Genomic DNA, 27,715 nt, shown 5'->3' on the forward strand with positions numbered 1-27,715 from the left:
AATACATAAGGGGGATATGATCTCCATGTATAATACATAAGGGGGGATATGATCTCCATGTGTAATACATAAGGGGGGATATGATCTCCATATATAATACATAAGGGGGATATGATCTCCATGTATAATACATAAGCGGGGATATGATCTCCATGTGTAATACATAAGGGGGGATATGATCTCCATGTATAATACATAAGGGGGGATATGATCTCCATGTATAATACATAAGGGGGGGATATGATCTCCATGTATAATACATAAGGGGGGATATGATCTCCATGTATAATACATAAGGGGGGGATATGATCTCCATGTATAATACATTTTTTGCTTTGAGGAGATGTTAAACTGCTGGCAAGAGTCTTGGTCACCAGGCGGAGTAGGTTATACATACCTTTATACATCCAGATCAATCAGGATTTATTCTTATGGAAGTCTCCCGCAGATGCCATGGAGTACACAGGAAGTGAGTGTAGCGTGTATAGGAGGAGGAGCGGATCTGGTGAGCTGTACTTGCTGTGGATGCCATGACTGATGTCTTTATATGCTGTTTTACATCGCACTTTGGGTGCTTTTTTCCTATTGGAGTGTTTTTAATAAAATAGTACCCTACAGAGAGCACTATTTGTGGCCCCATTCTTAGTCTGCATGCATGTCTTCCTGAGATGGAGAGTGTACATTTATTTATTTATTATTTATTTTAGGTACTTATATAGCACCATTAACTTTACACACACACACATATATATATATACAGTCATGGCCGAAATTGTTGGCACCCTTGATATTTTTCCTGAAAATCAAGTATTTCACACAAAAAAGGTATTGCATTAACACATGTTTTGCTATACACATGTTTATTCCCTTTGTATGTATTGGAACAAATATAAAACAGAGGCAGAAAAGCAAATATGACATAATGTCACACAAAACCCCAAAAATGGGCTGGACAAAAGTATTGGCACCCTTAACTTAATATTTGGTTGCACACCCTTTGGAAAACATAACTGAAATCAGTCGCTTCCTATAACCATCAATAAGCTTCTGACACCTCTCACCCGGAATTTTGGACCACTCTTCCTTTGCAAACAGCTCCAGGTCTCTCTTATTGGAAGGACACCTTTTCCCAACAGCAATTTTAAGATCTCTCCACAGGTGTTCAATGGGATTTAGATCTGGGCTCATTGCTGGCCACTTCAGAACTCTCCAGCGCTTCTTTGCCATCCATTTCTGAGTGCTTTTTGACGTATGTTTGGGGTCATTGTCCTGCTGGAAGACCCAGGATCTTGGACGCAAACCCAGCTTTCTGACACTGGGCCCTACAGTGCGACCCAAAATCCTTTGGTAATCCTCAGATTTCATGATGCCTTGCACACAGTCAAGGCACCCAGTGCCAGAGGCAGCAAAACAACCCCAAAACATCATTGAACCTCCACCATATTTTACCGTAGGTACTGTGTTTTGTTCTTTGTAGGCCTCATTCCGTTTTCGGTAAACAGTAGAATGATGTGCTTTACCGAAAAGATCTATCTTGGTCTCATCTGTCCACAAGACGTTTTCCCAGAAGGCTTTTGGCTTACTCAAGTACATTTTGGCAAACTGTAGTCTTGCTTTTTTATGTCTCTGTGTCAGCAGTGGGGTCCTCCTGGGTCTCCTGCCATAGCGTTTCATTTCATTTAAATGTCGACGGATAGTTCGCGCTGACACTGATGCTCCCTGAGCCTGCAGGACAGCTTGAATGTCTTTGGAACATGTTTGGGGCTGCTTATCCACCATCCGGACTATTCTGCGTTGCAATCTTTCATCAATTTTCCTCATCCGTCCACGACCAGGGAGATTAGCTACAGTGCCATGGGTTGCAAACTTCTTGATAATGTTGCGCACTGTGGACAAAGGCAAATCTAGTTCTCTGGAGATGGACTTGTAACCTTGAGATTGTTGATATTTTGCCACAATTTTGGTTCTCAGGTCCTCAGACAGTTCTCGTCTCCTCTTTCTGTTGTCCATGCTTAGTGTGGCACAGACAGACACACAATGCAAAGGTTAAGTGAACGTCTCTCCTTTTTATCTGCTTTCAGGTGTGATTTCTATATTGCCCACACCTGTTACTTGCCCCAGGTGAGTTTACAGGAGCATCACATGCTTGTAACATTCTTATTTATCCGCAGTTGTGAAAGGGTGCCAATACTTTTGTCCAGCCCATTTTTGGAGGTTTGTGTGACATTATGTCGAATTTGCTTTCTTTCCTCCCTTTTTTTGTTTTGTCCCAATACACACAAAGGGAATAAACATGTGTATAGCAAAACATGTGTTAATGCAATACGTTTCGTGAGAAATACATGATTTTCAGGAAAAATATCAAGGGTGCCAACAATTTCGGCCATGACTGTATATATATATTGTACATTCACATCAGTCCATAAGCCTTGAGGAGCGTACAATGTAAGTTCCCTAACTCACATTCATACATACACATACTAGGGACAATTTAGAGAGGAGCCAATTAACCTCCCAGCATGTCTTTGGAGAGTAGGAGGAAACCTTAGTACCTAGAGGAAACCCATGCAGGTACAGGGAGAACATGCAAACTCCAGGCAGGTGGTGCTTAGGCTGGGATTCAAGCCAATGACCCTAGTACTACCAGGCAGAAGTGCTAACCATTCAGCCACTGTGCCAAATGATCTGTAAGAAATGCCAAATAGCCCAAGGTAGGGCAACAAGCGTGATGAGACCTTGATTCACATGGAGGTCCATGAGAGAAGGTGAGCGTATTGTATGCACACAGGGTGGATGGATGGATCACCTGGATGGGATTTATAGAGAGCTGAACACAATCACAGTACACTGGTGGAGGAGTTGTATGGACATCAGAGACAATATCAATTGTGTGTTTGATTATTTTTCGTTTATTTGATGTTGTTATTTTGATTGCACAGCATTTATGTTTACTTCAGTATACATCAGTTATCTGGGGGGAGCCCATGGTATAACTTTGTTTAAAAAAAAATAATCATGCATCTTTTTAGATGCTATTTATTATATCTGTATGGTATTTATTATTAATATACAGGATTTATATAGAGCCAGCTGTGTACTCAGCACTTTACAACATAAGGGAGACAGTACAGATACAATACAATACAATACAGGAGGAATCAGAGGCTTTCATTGAAAAGCATTTCCATAATATTTGTTATAATTCCAAGCTAATAGTGTTTAGTTTTGGTAATCAGGTATAGAAAATGATCACATAAAACACCATCAAAAATATTCCCCTTAAACCAGATACAGTATATCTCCTATTTATTCCTCATAGAAATCACGCCTTGAAGAAATGTCCCACTTTGGGAAAGTTTTTAGTCTTGTAGATGTAGATGCCTTTGTCTTTTTTCCTTCCTCTGGCTATGTTGGTCAGCGAACTTCCCACACATTTATTAATGTGTTCATGTTTTAAGTCATATAAGATTTAATTGATATTCTGGGAACTCTGATGTTAGTAGTTCTCCCGATATTTACTATCATAGCAAGACTTTGTCTGCAGTAGAGGATCACTCTTTGCTTTGATGATTTATAGACCCTTCCAGAATATGTAGAGTGACTGACCTACAAATCTGACACCAATTCACACGGATGGGTCAGTATAATACTAGTACAACAGGAACAGGAAAACAATGGCGGAGATGAAAAGCTTTGCAGTTGGGACAGCAGTGCCTGGAAGACAAAGAAAAATGTTCATTAAAAAAATAGACAGTATTGTGGAACTCTGCAATGAACTTCTGTGTATTCCAAATCCAACTATTCAAATGAAAGTGCAGGTGCTCATGTTCTATAACTATCTGGGTCGAGTTTGTTGATTTTCAACTAAAACTGTTACAATGTTTATGTGTGCACTGTGTTCTGGGGTGACCTGCTAGGTGGATGGATCTGAGAGGAAGGGGTTAATGTTGCCGGTCAACTCTTCCCACCAAAAGTTTGAGATTCACCTCCCCCTCCGGTCAGCCCATGTGAATAAAAGAGCTCTTCTGTGCCCCTGAGAGCTCTTGCTAATTCATTGCCAAGATGTTGGCTTTTATCCTGCTAAACTATGTCCCCCTTCAGGGGAGGGGGGCAACGGGGGTTCTCTGAGGGTCTGGAAGCCTAAGGACTTTATGGACTCTTAACTGCCAGCTATGGACTTTTTGCCTGTATGGCTTATTGTCAGACATGGACTTTAACCCCTTGGGACCGGTGCCTCCTGGCCCTTTAAGAGGTTTTTGATGCCGAGGAGGGGATTTCTGATCATGAGACCACCATGATTGGCTGTCATTGCAGTCACATGATTGGAAAGCTCCCAATCACCAATAGAGATTGGAAGCTTTCCATTAGCCATTGGTAACTGTGCCGGGAACATGCAGGGTGCTCGCTCTCGGCACCTCTGTGTGTACATTCTGCTAAGCATATAGGCAGCCTCTCGGCTTTAGGGACCACCAGCCCAGAGGCCACATATATGCATACTGTTGGCCTCAACAGGTTAAGGATACTTGCTTCCACTTGTGGATTGTTCACCTTAATGGACTTGTGCCTCAAAGGACCGTGGACTTGCTGCTACTCAGGTAATCTTACCCAATTGCCACTTAGAGAACCTTTGTACTTGTGAAGCTGTTATAACAAGAACTGTTTCTGTATGTTTTGCACTACTTCAGTAGAGACTGTTGGTTGTTCCTTTAAATGTCTAGTCTAAAGTCTCTCAAGAGGGTGCAATGCACGGTGTATCTAAAGAACGGGGTGATATCAGCGGTGTAAATAGCACTGTTTTATTTAATGAACCACAACATGCACAAATTGTACACTTACATTCTGCTCACATATGTATGCTTCCACTACTGGCCCAAATCCAAGATGGCTGTGCTCTCCACAGACCTTAAATGATGTCTTGGGCATAGCCCCGATCACTGCGTTTCATCTAAAGGATGTTTTCAGTGATCGTAATCCCAGGATTCCAGTCTGTGGAGTACACAGCCATCTTGGATTGGGACCAGTAGTGTAGTTTACATACACTATATTGCCAAAAGTATTGGGACAGTCACCCCTACAAACCATGTGATTCCAGTGTTCCAATTACCTCCATGGATACAGGTGTATACAATCAAGCCCCTAGGCATGCAGACGGCTTCTACAAACATTGGTGAAAGAATGGGTCGCTCTCAGGAGCTCAGTGACACCAAGCGTGGTCCCGTGATAGGTGGCCACCTGTGCAATTGTTTTTTTTGGAAATCGTCCAATCAACTTATTCCAGTTCACTTTATGGGGTAGACTATCCGAATTTAAATATATGAAACTAATCCAAATATACAAAACTAACGTGAATTGAAGAAACAAACTCCAAATATATTAAACAAATCTGAATACATGAAAGGAATCTGAATATACGAAACACATTCAGAAAATGAATCACTCTAACATAATGATGATGACAAAATCAAATTATGAATTTAACAAATGAATCTGAAATAAACAGATATTTCCATTGTGCACATCTCTAGCGGCAGCACATTTGCTCATGGATATTCTGAGACGTATATTTTATAATACGGTAATGAGGAGGATTTGTGTGATTATTTATACTATGAGCACAAGCTATTTATTTGCTATGCAAGGAATCATTGCTCACCAGTGTGGGTTTACATTTATTATTTTTACTGAGAGTATATTTGTTTAGAGCAAACAGCGCTCCACCTCTGGAATATCTCTGTAGTATCTCCACCTCCCTTATCAGGAAAGGAAATCCAGCAGCTGTACCCACCAATCAGCACCTTGTATTTTCCATAGGCACAGAGCTCACATTATAATTATTCTAAGACTCCTACCTTGTATGATAGGAGGGACAACCCCGATCCCTCTATACAGAGGAAGACCCTCACATTTCTGAAATCCCACCTAACTTCACTGAATGTTTGAACGCAACACACCTTCCCTGGAATAGGGACTCAGATGACTTATTTAGACCTTTTTATCCCAATGTGTTACTCCACCAGCCAACCAAATGTGATCCACTATGACTAAAGGCAATTGATTATAATAATCACTTTCCTTTCTTACCTCCATCAGAAGACAGAGCAGCTGGAAATAAAATACAAACACAAATCAGATTGTTTTCATAGAAAAACTATGTTACTATTTTACTATGTTACTATTGTTCTGTATAATATATATATATATATTTTGTTTTTTTTAATTACAGGTGCTTATACAGAGCTGTCAATTTACACAGCGCTTTATATAAATAAATATCCAAATACCACCCAAAACGCACTCTCCGCTCCTCGCAAGACCTCCTACTCTCTAGTTCCCTGGTCTCTTCTTCCCATTCCCGCCTCCAGGACTTCTCCAGGACATCACCCATCCTATGGAACTCCCTACCCCAATCCATCAGACTATCACCTACTCTCCTCTCCTTTAAGCGCACCCTGAAAACCCATCTCTTCAGGGAAGCCTACCCCACCCCCTGCTAATTGCAGATCTCCTCCACTCTTCCTACCACTCCATCCCCCACAGCTATCTCCTCCTGTGCCACCATCCCCTCCCTCCTAGATTGTAAGCTCCAAGGAGCAGGGCCCTCGAACCCCTCAGGTATCGCATTGTATTGCTAATGTACTGTCTCATGTATTGTCTCCCATTGTAATGTACAGCGCTGAGCAAACTGTTGGCACTTTATAAATACTGTATAATAATAATAATTATATATATATATATTAGATTCACATCAGTCCCTAACCCTCAAGGGGCGTACAATCTAAGGTCCCTAACTCACATTCCTACATACACATTCTAGGGACAATTTTAGACAGGAGCTAATTAACCTGCTGGAATGTTTTTCTAGTGTGTGAGGAAACCGGAGCACCAGAGGAAACCCACACAAGCACAGTGGGGACATGCAAACTCCAGGCAGATAGTGCAGTGGTTAAGATTCAAACCAAGGACCCTGGTGCTGCTAGGTAGACGTGCTGAGCACTGTGGAGCCTGGATTGGCTCTCCAAGCTGCTGTTCTGGGAACTATGACTATTGAGACAAATTCACATCCATTAAACAATAATATTTAGGACATTTCTATGTTTCTAAAATCCCCCTTATTCTGATTGGGTGCCAAAAATGAGCAAATTCTCCACATGGATAAAATTAACTCCTTAAGTTCTTCAGCGATATACTTTTACCAGCAACCAATGAGAGAACGCCTACTTAGTCCTAATATATTCTTCCTTCATGTGTGATGCATTGTGATTAAATTGCAGCTGATTATAAAAAAAGTCAAACTCACCTCCAACAGACGACACAGCGGCTGGAAGTAAAATAAAGATACAAATATTATTAACTTCATTTTTATTATCAACTTTTTATTATTAACTTATTTATCAACTTAATTTCTGCTTTGATTTTTAGAATTCTAAAGGCTTCCTGTACATATAAAATATATTTTTTATCGATTACTTCTAGTTTATCAGGTTGTATCAGCTACTGATATGAAGCCAAAGTATTGTATCCAATTTACTACAAATAAAGGAAAAGACATCAAAGAAAAAAACAGAATAGTGTGACATCACTTCTATATAAACGTTTATCAAGTTATTTTCACATTTTAGCCATTGCTTTAGTCCGTTGATTGCCTTTCTATAAATATAAATCATATTTAATGTAAAAACTGGGAAGTTTGGTAAGTAAGATAGTAAAGTAAGAGAAAATGAAATAAAATGTGTGGGCTGTAAAGCAAGAAAAATGCCAAACTATTCTGTTTATAATAATTATAAGAGGAGGGACATTAAAAGTATATTTGACATACCAGTAAAATCTTTCTTGGAGAGAAATTTGAGATAGAGGATTCTTATTCATTACATTGGCTATTATGCAGCCACTTTGAAATGATTGGACAAAAAAAGGGGTGTTCCTTTTTAACTCCTCCCACTGGAACAGATAGTTTCAGTTTTGCAGCAGGCAATAGGGAGATCAGATGGGGGGAGGGGGATTCCCGTACATAGATTTTACTGGTAAGTAAAAAACCCCACTTTGTTAGTCATACAATACAGGACACTGTCATTACACTAGGACAGTGATGGGCAACCTTTTTTTCAACTGAGCCAAATCTCGCCAAAACCACGATTGAAATTTATTTTGAGAGCCACATTTTTAAAACTGAAAATACATCCCCCATATAGTAATTCATCCCCCATAGTAATTCACCCCCCCTATAGTAATTCATCCCCCCTATAGTAATTCATCCCCCATATAGTAATTTATCCCCCATATAGTAATTCATCCCCCTTAGTAATTCATCCCCCATAGTAATTCATCCCCCATAGTAATTCATCCCCCATATAGTAATTCATCCCCCATATAGTAATTCATCCCCCATATAGTAATTCATCCCCCATAGTAATTCATCCCCCATATAGTAATTTATCCCCCATAGTAATTCATCCCCCATATAGTAATTCATCCCCCCTATAGTAATTCATCCCCCATAGTAATTCATCCCCCCTATAGTAATTCATCCCCCATATAGTAATTCATCCCCCATATAGTAATTCATCCCCCATAGTAATTCATCCCCCATATAGTAATTCATCCCCCATAGTAATTCATCCCCCATATAGTAATTCATCCCCCATAGTAATTCATCCCCCATATAGTAATTCATCCCCCATAGTAATTCACCCCCCATAGTAATTCATCCCCCCTATAGTAATTCATCCCCCATAGTAATTCATCCCCCATATAGTAATTCATCCCCCATAGTAATTCATCCCCCATATAGTAATTCATCCCCCATAGTAATTCATCCCCCATATAGTAATTCATCCCCCATAGTAATTCACCCCCCATAGTAATTCATCCCCCCTATAGTAATTCATCCCCCATAGTAATTCATCCCCCATATTAATGCATCCCTCATATAGTAGTAGTAAGCAAGTAGTGAGCCAAGTCCCCCCTGTGTCAATTCACTTACCTTTGCTCCGCGTGTTCCTCTCGCCATGTTCCCGCGCCGTTCCGGTCTTCAGGGCGGACTGTGAGAGGAGCCTAGCTCCTCTCACGTTCGTCACGCTGCCCCGCCTACACACATCCTGACAGCCAATCACTGGCTATCAGGATGTGAGTGGCAGCGAGACTGGCCAATCATTGCATTTGAGCGCGCTGCCCTGGCTGTTTTTTTTTTGGATCACGCTGCATAGTCCCTGCCGCCCAAGAGGAGGGAGGGGAGCGGGCGCCCGGCACACAAGAGCCACATTAAAGCGTGTAAAGAGCCGCATGTGGCTCGCGAGCTGCGGCTTGCCGACCACTGCACTAGGACATCCAAACGTAAGGCTCAACAGACGCAGAGCATCAAAGAGAAGCAATGGCACAGGAAGATGTTGTATCTGCAACTGTACTAGAAAGGAAGCAGAATATCCGCATTGTGACCAATGATGATTGGCACCCGTAGTACAGAGACACAGGCACAGAGGGAGATAATAATGGATGCAGTGTAAAGGCAAAGTCTAAACTGATTGGCTGATACAATATAGAATAACATATAGCAGATTGCTGCCATAGCCCCGCCCACTCCCGTCGGTGGGCCCGTGTACTGACTCTCTGTGCTATGCTATGCTCTATCAGCTTGTCAGTTCAGGCTTTGTCTATACACTGCATCCAGCGTTGTTATCTCCCACTGTGCCCGTGTCACTGCACTACGGAGTGCCCATCATCATCATTTGTTACAATGTAAGAGGATATTATATTTCTTTTCTATGGAAGTTGTAAAATACTGACATCTTCCTTCACCCTTGCTTTTCTTTTATGCTGCTTGATGTGTTTAGATCTTCCCTGATCCATGTGGAGAGGTTCTGTGGGACATGTTAACCCTTGATCTGCCAGATGTCCTCCATTTCTGCTTGGTTCATAGTGCACAAGTCAGGTCCTCTTTTTCATTCATTCTTTCTCCATTCACAAAAATGTATTGTTGTGGGTTTGGGAGTGCCACATCTTTTCTTTTATCCACAGAGTCAGAAAGCTGATTGTAGCACCTATGCCTGAAATTACCATTAGAGGAGGCCTTAATATCCACCTGGTAAACTTAACAAACATATGAAAGGAAGACCAAATGGCTGATGCTGAAAAGTCCATGAAGCACTAACAGGTTTAGTAAAGGGAAGGGAGGAGTCCTATCATTTAGACCTGGAGCTCAGATGATGACTCTTCTAATCCACCTAGTAATGGCGGATTAGAATAACATATAACAGATTGCAGCAATAGCCCCGCCCACTCCCGTCGGTGGGCCCGTGTACTGACTCTCTGTGCTATGCTATGCTCTATCAACCTAGCTGATACTCAACTGAGCTCAAAAGTATAAACCAAATACTATTGTCTAGTGACAGAACTACTAATTGGGGTATGAGAATGGTTGTTGCACCTATATCTGTATAAAAAGTCTGCAGCAGTGGAATCTGCAGCAGTGGAATCTGAAGCAGTGGAATCTGAAGCAGTGGAATCTGCAGCAGTGGAATCTGAAGCAGTGGAATAAACTTTGGGAATCCTCAGGAAGCAGAAAAAGGATCCAAGTGCATAAAAGTGGCACCAACTAAAAGGCAAACATTTATAATGAATATTATATCAATGAAGTGGAGAGAAATGTCAGAGCAGGTCATAAGGAAGACATGACAATGTATTGGAAGGAGAAACCACCTCAAGGAGGAAGGGGGCTCCTCACAGGCTAAGGCTGCTATCTCAGAGACCCTCCGCATAGAGGTGATAGTAACAAGAATGGCCACCTGGCAAATTAAGTCAGACAAGGGAATATCCCTGATAGATCCAAAGGGCAGCTACTGAAGAGCTAAAAGAACCAGATGAAGACCCCGAGGAGAAACAGTGAAGTGTGAAAGTGAAAGGTGAGTGAGACAACTTGTACAAAAGCCTTAGATAGTGGGTGAGAAGCCAATGGAATATGAAACAATACAGCCAAGGCTGATATTTCCCTTTATTAGTACTTAAAGCCATGTGCTGATTCAGACCAGACTGACAGAAAGACAGGATGAGTTCCCTGGAGTATTTCTTAAGAGAAATTTCCTTTTCTGAAGACTGAGAATGTTCACTTGACAACTTTCCACTCCAGGGATGTGGATGTACACAGGGCTGGAATATGCAGTTCAGGCCATGAAAAAATCATGTCTGTTTCCCGTTCCACATCTTTAGAGAAAAGGACTTCCTTGACTCCAGCACTGAATTGGAAACTCCAAACCCCAGGGAGAGCATGGCCTTGCGGTCAGATGCTGACAAAATGTTGAGTTGCAACAGTCTGGATGAAAAGTAGACATATGGCATTGCCTCAAAAGGGCAATCCTTTCATCCCCAAATAATCATGCAGGCACAAAGTGAGACAGAAGTTGGTACCAGGGTAGGAAAATCCTGGACTGGGTATAACAGGTCAAAGCACTCTAGTTTGTGAGAAGGTTCCAGCAATGACTTTCATAGGCTGAGGATTAAACCAAAGCTTTGCAGAATCTGCATCATCCACTGGATGTTAGCTGACAGGGATAGGGAGGACTGATCCTTTACTGGGAGATCATCCAGGAATCCCACAACATGAATCCCCAGAACACAGAGCAGAGCTCAGACTGGGGCAAGCGCCATTGTGAAAACCCGGAGGTACCAAGGACAAGCCAAAGTGATGAGAGACAAAGGGGTGATGCTGATCGTCCATTGCAGAACTCAGATAGCATTGATGATCTCTTTTTTACCAGCATCCAATCACCTGAAGGCAGATGCATAATACCCAGTGCAACAACTAAAGATCCCGTGTCCTGTACCATACGACTAACACCTTCCCATGCTAAGCATTGTTATACAAATGTTTTGTGAACTAGAAGTAGATATTGTATATATGTGAATTTTACGGAATCCCTTCAATAATTCAGTACAATAAGGCTATAAATAGCATAAAGATTCACTATTCCCTAAAATGTATAAAAACTGTGAATATAAATATGCTAATACCAATATTCCCAAAAGTATATATCACACAAATATATAAAAAAAAAAATTCAAAATGTAACAGTCCAAAAATAGATAAAGAAATAAAATTAAATAATTTATAAAAAGTCACTCTGTGCCAACTTCAATCATCAATCTTCATATTCAGCCTTTCAATGGCTCAAAGAAACCTCAACATAAAAAGAAAAATGACATAGTGCATTATCTTAAATAAAATATAAATGAAACAGATGTGATAAACGCAAACCACCATGCGTGATCACAAATAGTGAAAAAAGTGAAAGTGTCAAAATAGTGCCAGTGAATCAATCCAGTGAAAAATATGCATCCAAAAACAACCTGTGAAACACTGGGGTTTATTTACTAAAGCTGGAGAGTCCAAAATGAGACTCCCTTCTGCATAGAAACCAATCAGCTTCTAACCTCAGCTTGTTCAATGAAGCTTTGGCAATGAAACCTGGAAGCTGATTGGTTTCTAGGCAGAAGGGAGTCTGATTTTGGACTCTCCAGCTTTAGTAAATAAACCCCACTGTGTCCACTTCTATGGTGTAAGGAGTGAATACCCTTACCAAAATATGTGAATAATATGCCTTTACACCTCCCAGCGAGGGTATTATCACAAATCCTGCTTCAACCAAAGGATCATCACAGCCTCATGCATCAGATCAAGACGTCATCCAGATATAGCAGCTTTCAAGTATAACCATGAATCTCCACCAATCCACGGATGCCCACCACGTATAGAAGAACTCATAGTGTAAACCCGCATATACAATTTAAATGACTTTACTGAATATGCTTACATCATGATTCCTCTTTTATCAGAATATCCAAACCTCTCAGAGATCCCTGGTTCCTCCACATGGACTTCTATGAGGTTTTACCAGATTGTAAAATGGCCTCCAGATCACTTCCAGTTCCTCTATGCGTCTGACATCACTTCCCTTGACATGTTTCGTCACCTGACTTAATCATAAGAGATCGTAAGAGATCATAAGAGAATTTGTGATAATACCCTCGCTGGGAGGTGGAAAGGCATATTATTCACATATTTTGGTAAGGGTATTCACTCCTTACACCATAGAAGTGGACACAATGTTTCACATGTTGTTTTTGGATGCATATTTTTCACTGGATTGATTCACTGGCACTATTTTGACGCTTTCACTTTTTTCACTATTTCTGATCACGCATGGTGGTTTGCGTTTATCACATCTGTTTCATTTATATTTTATTTAAGATAATGCACTATGTGATTTTTCTTTTTATGTTGACGTTTCTTTGAGCCATTGAAAGGCTGAATATGAAGATTGATGATTGAAGTTGGCACAGAGTGACTTTTTATAAATTATTTAATTTTATTTCTTATCTATTTTTGGACTGTTACATTTTGAATTTTTTTTTTAATATATATATTTGTGTGATATATACTTTTGGGAATATTGGTATTAGCATATTTATATTCATAGAAGTAGATATTGACAGTCACATGTACAGTATAGGAGACATCACATATTTCCAAAAACAGTCTTTATAAAAATAAATCTTACCTTTCTGGTATATGGGTCCAATAGTTATATTTTTCACATTATTGTCCACCGAAGCAGATCTAATAGCCGGACAACTCTAAAACCAAAAATAAAGAGTCATCAAATTGTTACCCAGAAACAATAATAGAGATGTTCTGTTTGTCGACCTAATTAGTTTCGTATTACTATATGCATAGAAAAGAGATTACTCTTCTAAATGAAGTAAAACTTTACTGTTTCTAAGCTCATGAATATAAATTGTGTTTTCCAACTTTATGAAAAAAAAAGTTATAATTTATTTTACAGGGAATTCCACAAAATGTCCCCAGCCAGCAGCCTCCTGACATCTAATGATGTTACAGTGGGAGGAGCCTGATGGGAAAGCTGAAACACTAGATCCCCATCAGGCTATCTGCTTGTGAATGACAGCAGGCAGCGAGTGGATTCTATAGCCAATAGCTATCAGTTATATCAGTTAGTTAATTATGTATATTGCTCAAGAATCTTTTTAAGGGGGAAAAATTAATGCAATAAAAATGATTATTATTAGAGATGAGCGAATCGAACATGACGAAGTGGAATTCGTTCCGAAGATTTGGAAAAATTCTATTCGCGACGAATCCGAAGATTAGCAAACTTCGGATGCACGAATCGAATTTTCCCAAAAATGGCGGCGACATGTGTGGCGACGGAGAAAATGGACAGAGAAGATGGGGCGGGGATCTCTGGGAAGGCGCGCAGACAAGGCGCGCTGACCCATAATGCATTCATGACATGTGATCGCATTAGCCAATCAGCAGCCAGCCAGCCAGCACTGTGTAATGGTGGAGCTATAAATCGCGGCCATCTTAGACTTCTCCATTAGCCTCTGGTCATTCAAGAGAGACAGACCTGTGTGTATTAAGGGACAGAGTTAGGGCCACAGAGACTTTAGGGCCACAGAATCGTTACTCAGGGACACAGAATCGTTACTCAGGGACACAGAATCGTTACTCAGGGACACAGAATCGTTACTTAGGGCCACAGCTATCAAAGAATAGAAAATTTAAAGTGACATACACCCTTTTTTTTTTTGGTGGCTGTCGTGCACAGTTGGTGCTGCAGTTTGCCGATTGTGCAAAATAAACTGACTTTCTGCTTCACAACCACTATTGTACGTTCAAAGAGTTAGATCCATTTACACGCCGGCTGGCGGTAATATTTTTTGGGTGATTAGTGCATTCCAGTGACATAAACGTACAGTTTCCAGCCAACGGCAAGCTGCAATTGACCGATTGTGTACAATAAACTGACTTTCTGCTTCACAACCACTATTGTACGTTCAAAGAGTTAAATCCATTTACACGCCGGGTGGCGGTAATATTTTTTGGGTGATTAGTGCATTCCAGTGTTACATAAACGTACAGTTTACAGCCATCGGCAAGCTGCAATTGACCGATTGTGTACAATAAACTGACTTTCTGCTTCACAACCACTATTGTACGTTCAAAGAGTTAGATCCATTTACACGCCGGGTGGCGGTAATATTTTTTGGGTGATTAGTGCATTCCAGTGACCTAAACGTACAGTTTCCAGCCAACGGCAAGCTGCAATTGACCGATTGTGTACAATAAACTGACTTTCTGCTTCACAACCACTATTGTACGTTCAAAGAGTTAAATCCATTTACACGCCGGGTGGCGGTAATATTTTTTGGGTGATTAGTGCATTCCAGTGACAGAAACGTACAGTTTACAGCCAACGGCAAGCTGCAATTGACCGATTGTGTACAATAAACTGACTTTCTGCTTCACAACCACTATTGTACGTTCAAAGAGTTAAATCCGGTTTTATTTTTGGGGTGCCTATTGAATTAAAGAGTATGTCAGACAACACGCAGAGGAGTGGCAGAGGAGGCAATGTTTCAGGACAAATCGTTGACAAATGCTGGGACGTTCAGTGTTGTGGGACAGACTAAAACATTTAATGTGAAAATGGCTTAATGTAGCTTAACGTGTAATAAACTGCCTAAATCTCAATCAATTGACTTGAAACTTTGCACAGCCCAAGTTCTCAACATCCCAAACATGTCCTAGAAGTTTCATACATTTCAGCCTTCCACAAAAAAAATGGGGGACATTAAGCTTGTTTTTTGGGGAGCTTAATGTGGCTTAACGTACAAAAAAAAGCTTAGATGTTGACCAATCTCCCCCAAACTTTACACATTAGAAGACTCTATCTATGTCAACATATTCTCAAAATTTCAGGTCATTTGGTAAATCACACCAAAAGTTATTCACATTAAGCTATATTTTACAGTGCTAAAACATTTAATGTGAATAGGTTATTGTAAAAAGAGCTTAACGTACCATAATGTGCCTAAACCTCAATCAATTGACTTGAAACTTTGCACAGCCCAAGTTCCTAACATCCCACACATGTCATAGAAGTTTCATGGATTTCAGCTTTCCACAAAGAAAATGGGGGACATTAAGCTTGTTTTTCGGGGAGCTTAATGTGGCTTAACGTACAAAAAAGAGCTTAGATGTTGACCAATCTCCCCCAAACTTCACACAATAAAAGACTCTATCTATACCAACATCTTCTGAAAATTTCAGGTCATTTGGTAAATCACACCAAAAGTTATTCACATTAAGCTATATTTTACAGTGCTAAAACGTTTAATGTGAACAGCTTAATGTAAAAAGAGCTTAACGTACCATAATGTGCCTAAACCTCAATCAAGTGACTTGAAACTTTGCACAGCCCAAGTTTCCAACATCCCAAACATGTCCTAGACGTTTCATACATTTCAGCCTTCCACAAAAAAAATGGGGGACATTAAGCTTGTTTTTTGGGGAGCTTAATGTGGCTTAATGTACAAAAAAGAGCTTAGATGTTGACCAATCTCCCCCAAACTTTACACATTAGAAGACTCTATCTATGTCAACATATTCTAAAAATTTCAGGTCATTTGGTAAATCACACCAAAAGTTATTCACATTAAGCTATATTTTACAGTGCTAAAACGTTTAATGTGAACAGCTTAATGTAAAAAGAGCTCAACGTACCATAATGTGCCTAAATATCAATCTATTGACTTGAAACTTTGCACAACCCAAGTTCTCAACATCCCAAACATGTCCTAGAAGTTTCATAGATTTCGGCCTTCCACAAAGATAATGGGGGACATTAAACCTTTTTTGGGGGAGCTTAATGTGGCTTAACGTACATAACAGATCTTAGATGTTCACCAATTTCCCCCAAACTTCACACACTACACATGTAGAAGACTCTACATCACGGGTACTGAATTAGAATTCACAAAAGTCCGGTTTTTAATACTTTCTTTCTGCAGAGGTCTGAATTTCATTTTTCTTCTATGACTCAGATCTTTAAATTCACAATTAATGTCCTCAGTTCCCCTTTTCCAATCACACCCCTCTTTACATCACAAACCCCTTTCACATCGGAGCCCCCAAACATTACAGCCCCGCTTACATCACACCCCCCTTGAAATCATAGACCCTTCTCTCACATCACAGTCGCCCTTGCAATCACAACCCCCCACATCACAGCTCACCCCCTCTTGACATCACAGCCCTCCTCCTCACATCACAAACCCTTCATATCACAGCCCCCCTCTCACATTACAGCCCCCCACATCATAGCTCCCCCCTCACATCACAGCCCCCATTTTACATCACTGCCACCCATATCACATCACAGCCCACCCATATCACAGCTCCCCCATCTTACATCACAGCCCGGCTTATCACAGCTCCCCCTCCTGCATCAGAGCTCCCCCTTCTCAAATCACGGCCCCCCATACCACAGCTTCTCCCTCTCATATTATTTACCCCCCTCACAAACCTTCATATTACAGAGCCCCCCCCCCATTCTCATCACAGCCCCTTATATCACAGCTCCCCATTCTCACATCACAGCCCCCTATATCACATCACATCCCCCCCATATCACAGATTCTCCCTATCATATTACAGCTCCCCAAGTATTACAATTTACCTCTCTCACAGCCACTCATATCACAGCTCACCCCACACAGCTCCCCCCTCTCAGTTTCCAGCCCCCCATATCACAGCTCCCTCTCTGACATCACAGCCCCCCATAATCTCCCCCTAGCTTAACTCAGTGTTGTGGAGGACGGGGAGAGTGGCAGGGTAAAATCCTCTTCTGGGTGCGCACAACTACATGTGTAGTGTGTGAAGTTTGGGGGAAATTGGTGAACATCTAAGATCTGTTATGTACGTTAAGCCACATTAAGCTCCCCCAAAAAACAAGCTTAATGTCCCCCATTATCTTTGTGGAAGGCCGAAATCTATGAAACTTCTAGGACATGTTTGGGATGTTGAGAACTTGGGTTGTGCAAAGTTTCAAGTCAATCGATTGAGTTTTAGGCACATTATGGTACGTTAAGCTCTTTTTACATTAAGCTGTTCACATTAAACGTTTTAGCACTGTAAAATATAGCTTAATGTGAATAACTTTTGGTGTGATTTACCAAATGACCTGAAATTTTGAGAATATGTTGGTATAGATAGAGTCTTTTATTGTATGAAGTTTGGGGGAGATTGGTCAACATCTAAGCTCTTTTTTGTACGTTAAGCCACATTAAGCTCCCCAAAAAACAAGCTTAATGTCCCCCATTTTCTTTGTGGAAAGCTGAAATCTATGAAACTTCTAGGACATGTTTGGGAGGTTGAGAACTTGGGTTGTGCAAAGTTTCAAGTCAATAGATTGAGGTTTAGGCAGTTTATTACACGTTAAGCTACATTAAGCCATTTTCACATTAAATGTTTTAGTCTGTCCCCAGTGTTGTGCGCATTAAGCCAGACACCAAAGGGCAGCACAGACCTGTTATTACTCGCTCAAGCATGGCTGAACAAAACCAGTCTCTACCACAAATTGGACCCAGACCTGCCCAGGGTCTCGTAACTAGATTGCACGGAGGAGTAGAGTCCGTTATCGGAATTAAATAGACAAAACGCCACACCAAAAAGAGTGGCCATTTCCAACACTTATTCCAGAAAGAGGAACAACCCGTTTCATATACGGCCCGTAGACGTTTCACGTCTGCCACATTCAGTCGATTTAAGACGCAAGCTCCACTTCCTTTGGTCTCTGACCGTCGATATACCTTTAAGTGTCAGCTTTGAAGCTATATTCCCTCCGGAGCACTGACACTGGTGCCCTTCCGTCAACATGCCTTTAAGTTTCAGTTTTCAACCATATTCCCCACAGAAGCCAAACTCTTGGGTATCCCAGAAGCTGCTCAGCGGGTCAGGGCAATAAAGCTCCCGGTTCGCAGGTTGTTCCGTCTTATGGATGGAAGTACGACGGTATATGATCTTCTTCGCACCCACGGCATTACCTCATAAAATTTCTGCATTGCATCTGCAATCACAACGCTGACTTCCAGGATCGCCACTCAGCCATTGGACTCTTGATAGTCGTCTCCCCACACTGCTGCTGGGGGGACTTTTTAACCTAGGCCTGTGTATGGCCTTCAATTGAAGCTGCTTCCGCTCCGCCACTCTGCCATTGGACACTTGATAGTCGTCTCCCCACGCTGCTGCTGGGGGGACTTTTTAACATAGGCCTCTGTATGGCCTTTAATTGAAGCTGCTTACACTCCGCCACTCTGCCATGGGCCTCTTGGGTATCCCAGAAGCTGCTCAGCGGGTCAGGGCAATAAAGCTCCCGGTTCGCAGGTTGTTCCGTCTTATGGATGGAAGTACGACGGTATATGATCTTCTTCGCACCCACGGCATCACCTCATAGAATCTCTGCATTGCATCTGCAATCACAACGCTGACTTCCCGGATCGCCACTCAGCCATTGGACTCTTGATAGTCGTCTCCCCACACTGCTGCTGGGGGGACTTTTTAACCTAGGCCTGTGTATGGCCTTCAATTAAAGCTGCTTCTGCTCCGCCACTCTGCCATTGGACTCTTGATAGTCGTCTCCCCACACTGCTGCTGGGGGGACTTTTTAACATAGGCCTCTGTATGGCCTTCAATTTAAGCTGCTTACACTTCGCCACTCTGCCATGGGCCCCTGTACCGCCTCCTCATGCTGCTGCCAGGTCCAGAGTGTGTCATGGGTCCCTGTACGGCCTCCCATTGCTGCTGACTTCATCGCCAGACTCTGCCATGTGCCACTTTCAGGTCTCCTTACACTGTTGGTGGGTTCCATTTTGTGATAGGGAGCTGTATGGCCTCCCATTGCTGCTGCCTCCACCGCCACCCTGCGCCATGTGCCTCTGTCGTCTGCTCACGCTGCTGACGGCTTCCGCTTTTTAACCTAGGCCTGTGTTTGGCTTCCGAATACTGCTGCATCCACCGCCACCCTGCGCCATGTGCCTCTGTCGTCTGCTCACGCTGCTGCCAGGTCCATACTGATTCATGGCCCCCTGTACCGGCTCCTCATGAACGTGGTTCAGCGGGTTTGCATCACTTAACGGCAAATCGTTGACAAATGCTGGGACGTTCAGTGTTGTGCGCATTAAGCCAGACACCAAAGGGCAGCACAGACCTGTTATTACTCGCTCAAGCATGGCTGAACAAAACCAGTCTCTACCACAAATTGGACTCAGACCTGCCCAGGGTCTCGTAAGTAGATTGCACGGAGGAGTAGAGTTCGTTATTGGAATTAACTGTGAGGGACTTTTAAACCTAGGCCTGTGTATGGCCTTCAATTGAAGCTGCTTCTGCTCCGCCACTCTGCCATTGGACTCTTGATAGTCGTCTCCCCACGCTGCTGCTGGGGGGACTTTTTAACATAGGCCTCTGTATGCCTTCAATTTTAGCTGCTTACGCTCCGCCACTCTGCCATGGGCCCCTGTACCGCCTCCTCATGCTGCTGCCAGGCCCGTAATCTGCCATGGGCCCCCGTACCGACTCCTCATGCTGCTGCCAGGCCCGTAATCTGTCATGGGCCCCTGTACCGCCTCCTTATGCTGCTGCCAGGTCCAGAGTGTGTCATGGGTCCCTGTACGGCCTCCCATTGCTGCTGTCTCCATCGCCACACTCTGCCATGTGCCACTTTCAGGTCTCCTCACACTGCTGGTGGGTTCCATTTTGTCATAGGGTGCTGTATGGCCTCCCATTGCTGCTTCCTCCACCGCCACACTGTGGCTCCACACTCTGGTTTTGGCCTCGTGACTGCCCAAATGAGTGAAGTGTGCGGTGATTCTAAGATCGACGGCACTCATCTGCATGTCATACTGACTGACAGTATTATTTCTCTTCCCCAGCAGACTCCAAGGGCATTTAAATTAAAGGTACAGTGTTCTGCACTAATATAAAGGCTCTCTGAAGCCTAGAAACACCCTTTTTATAAGTTAAATTCGCAGCGAATATATTCGGCTCGAAGCAAATTTATTCCGCGAATTCGGCGAATCAGCCGAACCGAATTTTTGAATAATTCGATCATCTCTACTCATCACATTACCTGGAGTAGTTCTGGCAACAATATGTTACAAAATGACATAGTTAATCTGGCTGAAAAAAGTCCATCTAGTTCAATCTATAAAACGGAAAAACATATATGCAATCATATATACACTATCCGATACACACAGTTGATCCAGAGGAAGGCAAACAAACCCAGTAAAGCACGATCCTATTTACTCCTGCAGGGTAACAATTCCTCCCTGATCCCCCGAGAGGCAACCGGTTTTTTACCTGTTATTATCCAGTTATATTCTGTGTATCCAAGAAAGAATCCAAGACTTTTTTAAAGCAATCCACTGAGCTGGCCACAACCAACTCTTGAGGGAGTCTATTCCACATTTTCACAGCTCTTACTGTGAAGAAACCTTTCCGTGTTTGGAGATTACATTTCTTTCCTCCAGGCGTAAAGCGCACCCTTGTCCTCTGTGATGACCTCAGGGAATAACTACACCAAGTTCACTATATGGAAAAACCTATTTATTTATACATGGTGATCATATCCCCCTTATGTATTATACATGGAGATCATATCCCCCCCTTATGTATTATACATGGAGATCATACCCCCCTTATGTATTATACATGAAGATCATATCCCCCCTTATGTATTATACATGGAGATCATATCCCCCCTTATGTATTATACATGGAGATCATATCCCCCCTTATGTATTATACATGGAGATCATATCCCCCTTATGTATTATACATGGAGATCATATCCCCCTTATGTATTATACATGGAGATCATATCCCCCCTTATGTATTATATATGGAGATCATATCCCCCCTTATGTATTATACATGGAGATCATATCCCCCCTTATGTATTATACATGGAGATCATATCCCCCTTATGTATTATACATGGAGATCATATCCCCCCTTATGTATTACACATGGAGATCATATCCCCCCCTTATGTATTACACATGGAGATCATATCCTCCTTATGTATTATACATGGTCATCACATCCCCCTTATGTATTATACATGGAGATCATATCCCCCCCTTATGTATTATACATGGAGATCATATCCCCCCCTTATGTATTATACATGAAGATCATATCCCCCCCTTATGTATTATACATGGTCATCACATCCCCCTTATGTATTATAAATGGAGATCATATCCCCCTTATGTATTATACATAGAGATCATATCCCCCCTTATGTATTATACATGGAGATCATATCCCCCCTTATGTATTATACATGGAGATCATACCCCCCTTATGTATTATACATGGAGATCATATCCCCCCTTATGTATTATACATGGAGATCATATCCCCCCTTATGTATTATACATAGAGATCATATCCCCCCCTTATGTATTATACATGGAGATCATATCCCCTCTTATGTATTATACATGGAGATCATATCCCCCCTTATGTATTATACATGGAGATCATATCCCCCCTTATGTATTATACATAGAGATCATATCCCCCCCTTATGTATTATACATGGAGATCATATCCCCTCTTATGTATTATACATGGAGATCATATCCCCCCCTTATGTATTATACATGGAGATCATATCCCCTCTTATGTATTATACATGGAGATCATATCCCCCCTTATGTATTATACATGGAGATCATATCCCCCCCCTTATGTATTATACATGGGGATCATATCCCCCTTATGTATTATACATGGTGATCATATCCCCCTTATGTATTATACATGGAGATCATATCCCCCCTTATGTATTATACATGGAGATCATATCCCCCCCTTATGTATTATACATGGAGATCATATCCCCCTTATGTATTATACATGGAGATCATATCCCCCCTTATGTATTATACATGGAGATCATATCCCCCTTATGTATTATACATGGAGATCATATCCCCCCTTATGTATTATACATGGTGATCATATCCCCCCTTATGTATTATACATGGAGATAATATCCCCCCTTATGTATTATACATGGAGATCATATCCCCCCTTATGTATTATATATGGAGATCATATCCCCCTTATGTATTATACATGGAGATCATATCCCCCCTTATGTATTATACATGGAGATCATATCCCCCCCTTATGTATTATACATGGAGATCATATCCCCCCTTATGTATTATACATGGAGATCATATCCCCCCTTATGTATTATACATGGTGATCATATCCCCCCTTATGTATTATACATGGAGATCATATCCCCCCTTATGTATTATACATGGAGATCATATCCCCCCTTATGTATTATACATGGAGATCATATCCCCCCTTATGTATTATACATGGAGATCATATCCTCCCTTATGTATTATACATGGTGATCATATCCCCCCTTATGTATTATACATGGAGATCATATCCCCCCTTATGTATTATACATGGAGATAATATCCCCCCTTATGTATTATATATGGAGACCAAATTACAAAATAAATACCATATCTCCCCTTCCACTTCCCGTGTTTTAAAACAATATAAATGTATATAATGACACTCACAAATAATATCCACTATTTCTGGGGAGTATGTAGTGTTCCTGCCTGATCCCAAAATAGGATCAGATATTCATGTAGTGGAGGTTTGAGTCCTTGCCATTAGGGCCAACATATGACCTGTTCCTCCCCCCTCCTCATTATATCTTTGTTTAATAAACAATTCTCTTATTTTCCTCCTTGGATGAAGAAAGCTCATTATACGTCTCCTGCATCTCAGGCCAGCTGGACACATTATCTTGAGACAAATCCTCTATAGAGTGTTTTTCTGATAGCGTTCCTCTGCCAACATGTTACCAAAATTACGTTTCAAAAACCTCAGAGAAAAAAAACCCACCGAGTGGACCATACCTAGGCCACCCATCCACCTGGGAAGGTAGGTTACAGACCTCTTAACAAGGTTCAATCTGTCCCCCCATAACAGCTGGAAGAAACAACTATAGATCTTCACATAGAGAGACACTGAAAACACAGACAAAGCTGATATACAGAAAGGTAAGTTTTAATCAGGTCAACATGGATGTTTTTGTCATCATGGTAAAGCTCTAGATCAGGGGTCCTCAAACTTTTTAAACAGGGGGCCAGTTCACTGTCCCTCAGACTGTTGGAGGGCCGGACTATAGTTTAAGAAAAAAAAAAAACTATGAACAAATGCGGACACAGTACAGGAGATGACCAGAGACTGCGGACACAGTACAGGAGATGACCAGAGACTGCGGACACAGTACAGGAGATGACCAGAGACTGCGGACACAGTACAGGAGATGACCAGAGACTGCGGACACAGTACAGGAGATGACCAGAGACTGCAGACACAGTACAGGAGATGACCAGAGACTGCAGACATAGTACAGGAGATGACCAGAGACTGCAGACATAGTACAGGAGATGACCAGAGACTGCGGACACAGTACAGGAGATGACCAGAGACTGCGGACACAGTACAGGAGATGACCAGAGACTGCGGACACAGTACAGGAGATGACCAGAGACTGCGGACACAGTACAGGAGATGACCAGAGATTGCGGACACAGTACAGGAGATGACCAGAGACTGCGGACACAGTACAGGAGATGACCAGAGACTGCGGACACAGTACAGGAGATGACCAGAGACTGCGGACATAGTACAGGAGATGACCAGAGACTGCAGACATAGTACAGGAGATGACCAGAGACTGCAGACATACTACAGGAGATGACCAGAGAGTGCGGACACAGTACAGGAGATGACCAGAGACTGCGGACATACAACGGCGGCGGGAATACTGGGCCGCTCCATAAGACGCACAGATATTTCCCCCCAAGTGTGTCTTATGGAGCGAAATATACGGTAAATGCAGAACACCTTGTTGGGTCAGATCTGTGTACAATGTAAAGAGAGGGGGGGGGGGAGAGGAAGGGGGGGGGAGAGGAGGGGAGAGGGAGAGAGGAGAGAGGGGGGAAAGAGAGAGGGAGGAGATCGATCATCTATTACACTGATCTAGGGTCCGTGGCCGTGATACCCGACATGCAGCGATGGAGTCTCCTCTCTTGCTCCCCCTCTTCATGGTCAGCTCTAGGCTCCGCCCTCCGTCCGTGATGGTTGCATACATTGATCAGAATAGATGGCCGGCTGGCTGCAGAGAGGCCAGGTGAGTGGTGCGGGTTCATAAGCCGAGCCCACCTTCCCCTGTTCTAGAATTGCTGATCCCACCCTCCTGCCTCCCGCCTGAGCCCTGCCGAGCTCTCCCGACCTGCCAAACCCTAGTCCCTTGTCTCGCGGCAGATACGCCCCTGCCCAGAGGGCCGGATAAATGTCCTCAGCGGGCCGCATGTGGCCCACGGGCCATAGTTTGAGGACCCCTGCTCTAGATCAAGGAATGCTCGTTTTTTTATTTCCAAAACAGACATGAAGGAAAGGCCCCTATAGTTGTCATCATAGTGAGCAACAAATGGTTCTATGGATGTGGATGGCCCATCACTATACCAAACCCACAGTGGTCACCATACAGATATTTACTTTTATTCATACTATTTAAATATATCTCCATATTAATGCTATTCTTTATCTATTTTATGGAGGACCCTTATGGTCTTATTTTTTTGTGAAAAATGTACATGGATTTGTGAGTATAATCATTTATTTTACATTTTCTTAGTACTTTAGTTTCTATGTTAGTTTATATGTTAATATACCAGCTCATCTTCACCATTTGGGAGACATCTTGTGGTGGCCTTGCAACATCACAGCTTGTGATACAGCCCATAAATACCTCCTCTAAGATAGTTCCCCCACAGCCTGAAGAAGGAGAACACATACTCTGAATGCATGCCAAGCCCCTGCAACGTACCTGAGGTGCTGATGTCACACTCAATGCCTCTGGAGGATCTAGGAAGTGCTGGAAGCCACCAGCACCACCAAGGATCCTGACACTAGCAGGACTGACAGCGACAAGCAGCCAGTAGCGGCAGTACACACAGTGGCCAGCAGCCTTCTCACTGATGAACAGTTCTTTTTTCCTTTTTCCTGTAAGTACAATAGTTATTGCTTGTTTCTTTTAAACCACGATTGTTACACTCGGATTGGCATTGCGTTCTCTTCTTATGCTTTTAATTCTTTCCCTATAAGAGAGATTTGAATCCTTCCAGCTGGCAAACTTGGCATCAGCATCTTGTAGCCTGCTGACCCAATCTGCAAGGCCGTAATCGCCGGGACCAAATTTGATGCCTAAAACTTTAATTTCCTGCCGGTGCTCTGGGAAGGCGTTTGGTAGCTCAAAGTCTTCACCTTCCTCTCCCATCCAGAAAACCTCACCCAAATCATGATTGATATTTGAGCCAGATGACTAGCATACTATTCCATCAATGAGACCACCTCCTCCACCTCCTGCATCCCAGAGATGAAAACAGACACATCATCAGCATAGTCCTCGACCCTCAGAAGAGGTTCACTAGGAATGCTCAAAGGCACTCCACACAATGGTCCTAATGAAGGGATGAATTACAAATGCGTATAGCAGTGAACTCAAAGGACACCCCTGATGCACACCTGAGCCATCCTCAAAGAGCTGTCCAATCCAACCATTCACAAACATGAATCTTTCAGCCCACGTATAAAGTCATCAACCAATCGATCTTGATGATTGACCCACTCAAAAGCTTTAAAAAAAACATACAAGAAGGCACACACTCTTCGTACATTACTGTAATACATGAGTTTTAATAAAAACAGAAGACAAATGAATGCTTACAAACCAAACAAAAGCACGCATATAATACAAGAGCTTCAGTATGAAGTAGTGGGGTCCCATCTTGGAACCTTCTGGTTGAAGATGCTGACATGTTTCAGGAGCTGGACTCCCTTCCTTAGAGCTAAATCAACCTTAAGTGCTGGCAGCTGTTAAATAACTCTGGGTCAAGAGCAAGCATCAAGCCCCTATGGTCACATGGTGGGCAAACTAAGCAATTTTAATAGATTTTGAGATGATTTCATTCAGCTATGATGGTTTTCATAAGGTTTGGTCTGCCTTCATTTGGGAACTAAGGGCGTCAGCATGAGGCATTCATTGCTGAGTTCCCCACCATGTGACCATGTGATAGGGGCATGATGCTTGCTCTGGACCCAGGGCTATTTTAAAGCTGCAAAAGTCCATGATTGATACCTGTCCCTGAAAAACATCCTCAAAGAATTGACTCACCTTCTCATCATCCAGAAGCTCCAAATTCAACTTACCGGTACCATACCCCTAGGTTGTGTATCGGGGTCACTCAGAGTCACAGACAGAATACAGTGATCGGAAAACTCCACCGCCTGACACTCTGGTGCCAAGAAGGCAACATTCCCTTTAAAAAAAACAGATATATTCTACTCTGTCTAGCACCTCGCTGAAAAGTGAATCCGTGTCATCTGGGCAGCAATGAATGTGCACATCAACCAGGCCTGCCTGTCTATCTATTTCATTAAAAAAAAGCCATCGCAGTCCAGCCTGGCTCCGGTACCTTTTCTGTACTTAGTCCTAGTGACGGTGTTAAAATCACCACCAAAGACAACTTGCTGGGCTGTAAAAAGAAAAGCCTTGATCTTCATGAAGAGGTATTTCCTGTTCCATTTTGTCTGGGGCCAATAGATGTTAATGAGGCACTCCCCATGGGGACGTCTAAGATCATATATCTCCCCATTTCTGCCTCAATAATCTACTGACAGGTCACCATGCTAGAAAAAAGTACAGCAATTCCAGTGTAAGGCTCGGCCACAAGAGACCAGAAG

The 27,715-nt window shown here is 42.4% G+C and overlaps 1 long non-coding RNA gene across 1 annotated transcript; it reads right to left on the minus strand.

Annotated features, from left to right (window-relative positions):
* Nucleotides 1-2,886: 2,886 nt before the first annotated feature.
* On the minus strand, nt 2,887-27,392 carry LOC149470718 (uncharacterized). Its single transcript, XR_016308302.1, has 5 exons — nt 27,147-27,392; nt 13,548-13,623; nt 7,298-7,318; nt 6,082-6,102; nt 2,887-3,714 (listed from the first exon to the last, which is right to left on the minus strand). It is a non-coding gene; the product is annotated as an uncharacterized LOC149470718 (long non-coding RNA).
* Nucleotides 27,393-27,715: the final 323 nt, after the last annotated feature.

Source organism: Staurois parvus, unplaced genomic scaffold (genome assembly GCF_062004578.1).
Source record: "Staurois parvus isolate SC_StPar_1 unplaced genomic scaffold, SC_StPar_1.0 ptg000034l, whole genome shotgun sequence".
Classification (NCBI taxonomy): domain Eukaryota; kingdom Metazoa; phylum Chordata; class Amphibia; order Anura; family Ranidae; genus Staurois; species Staurois parvus.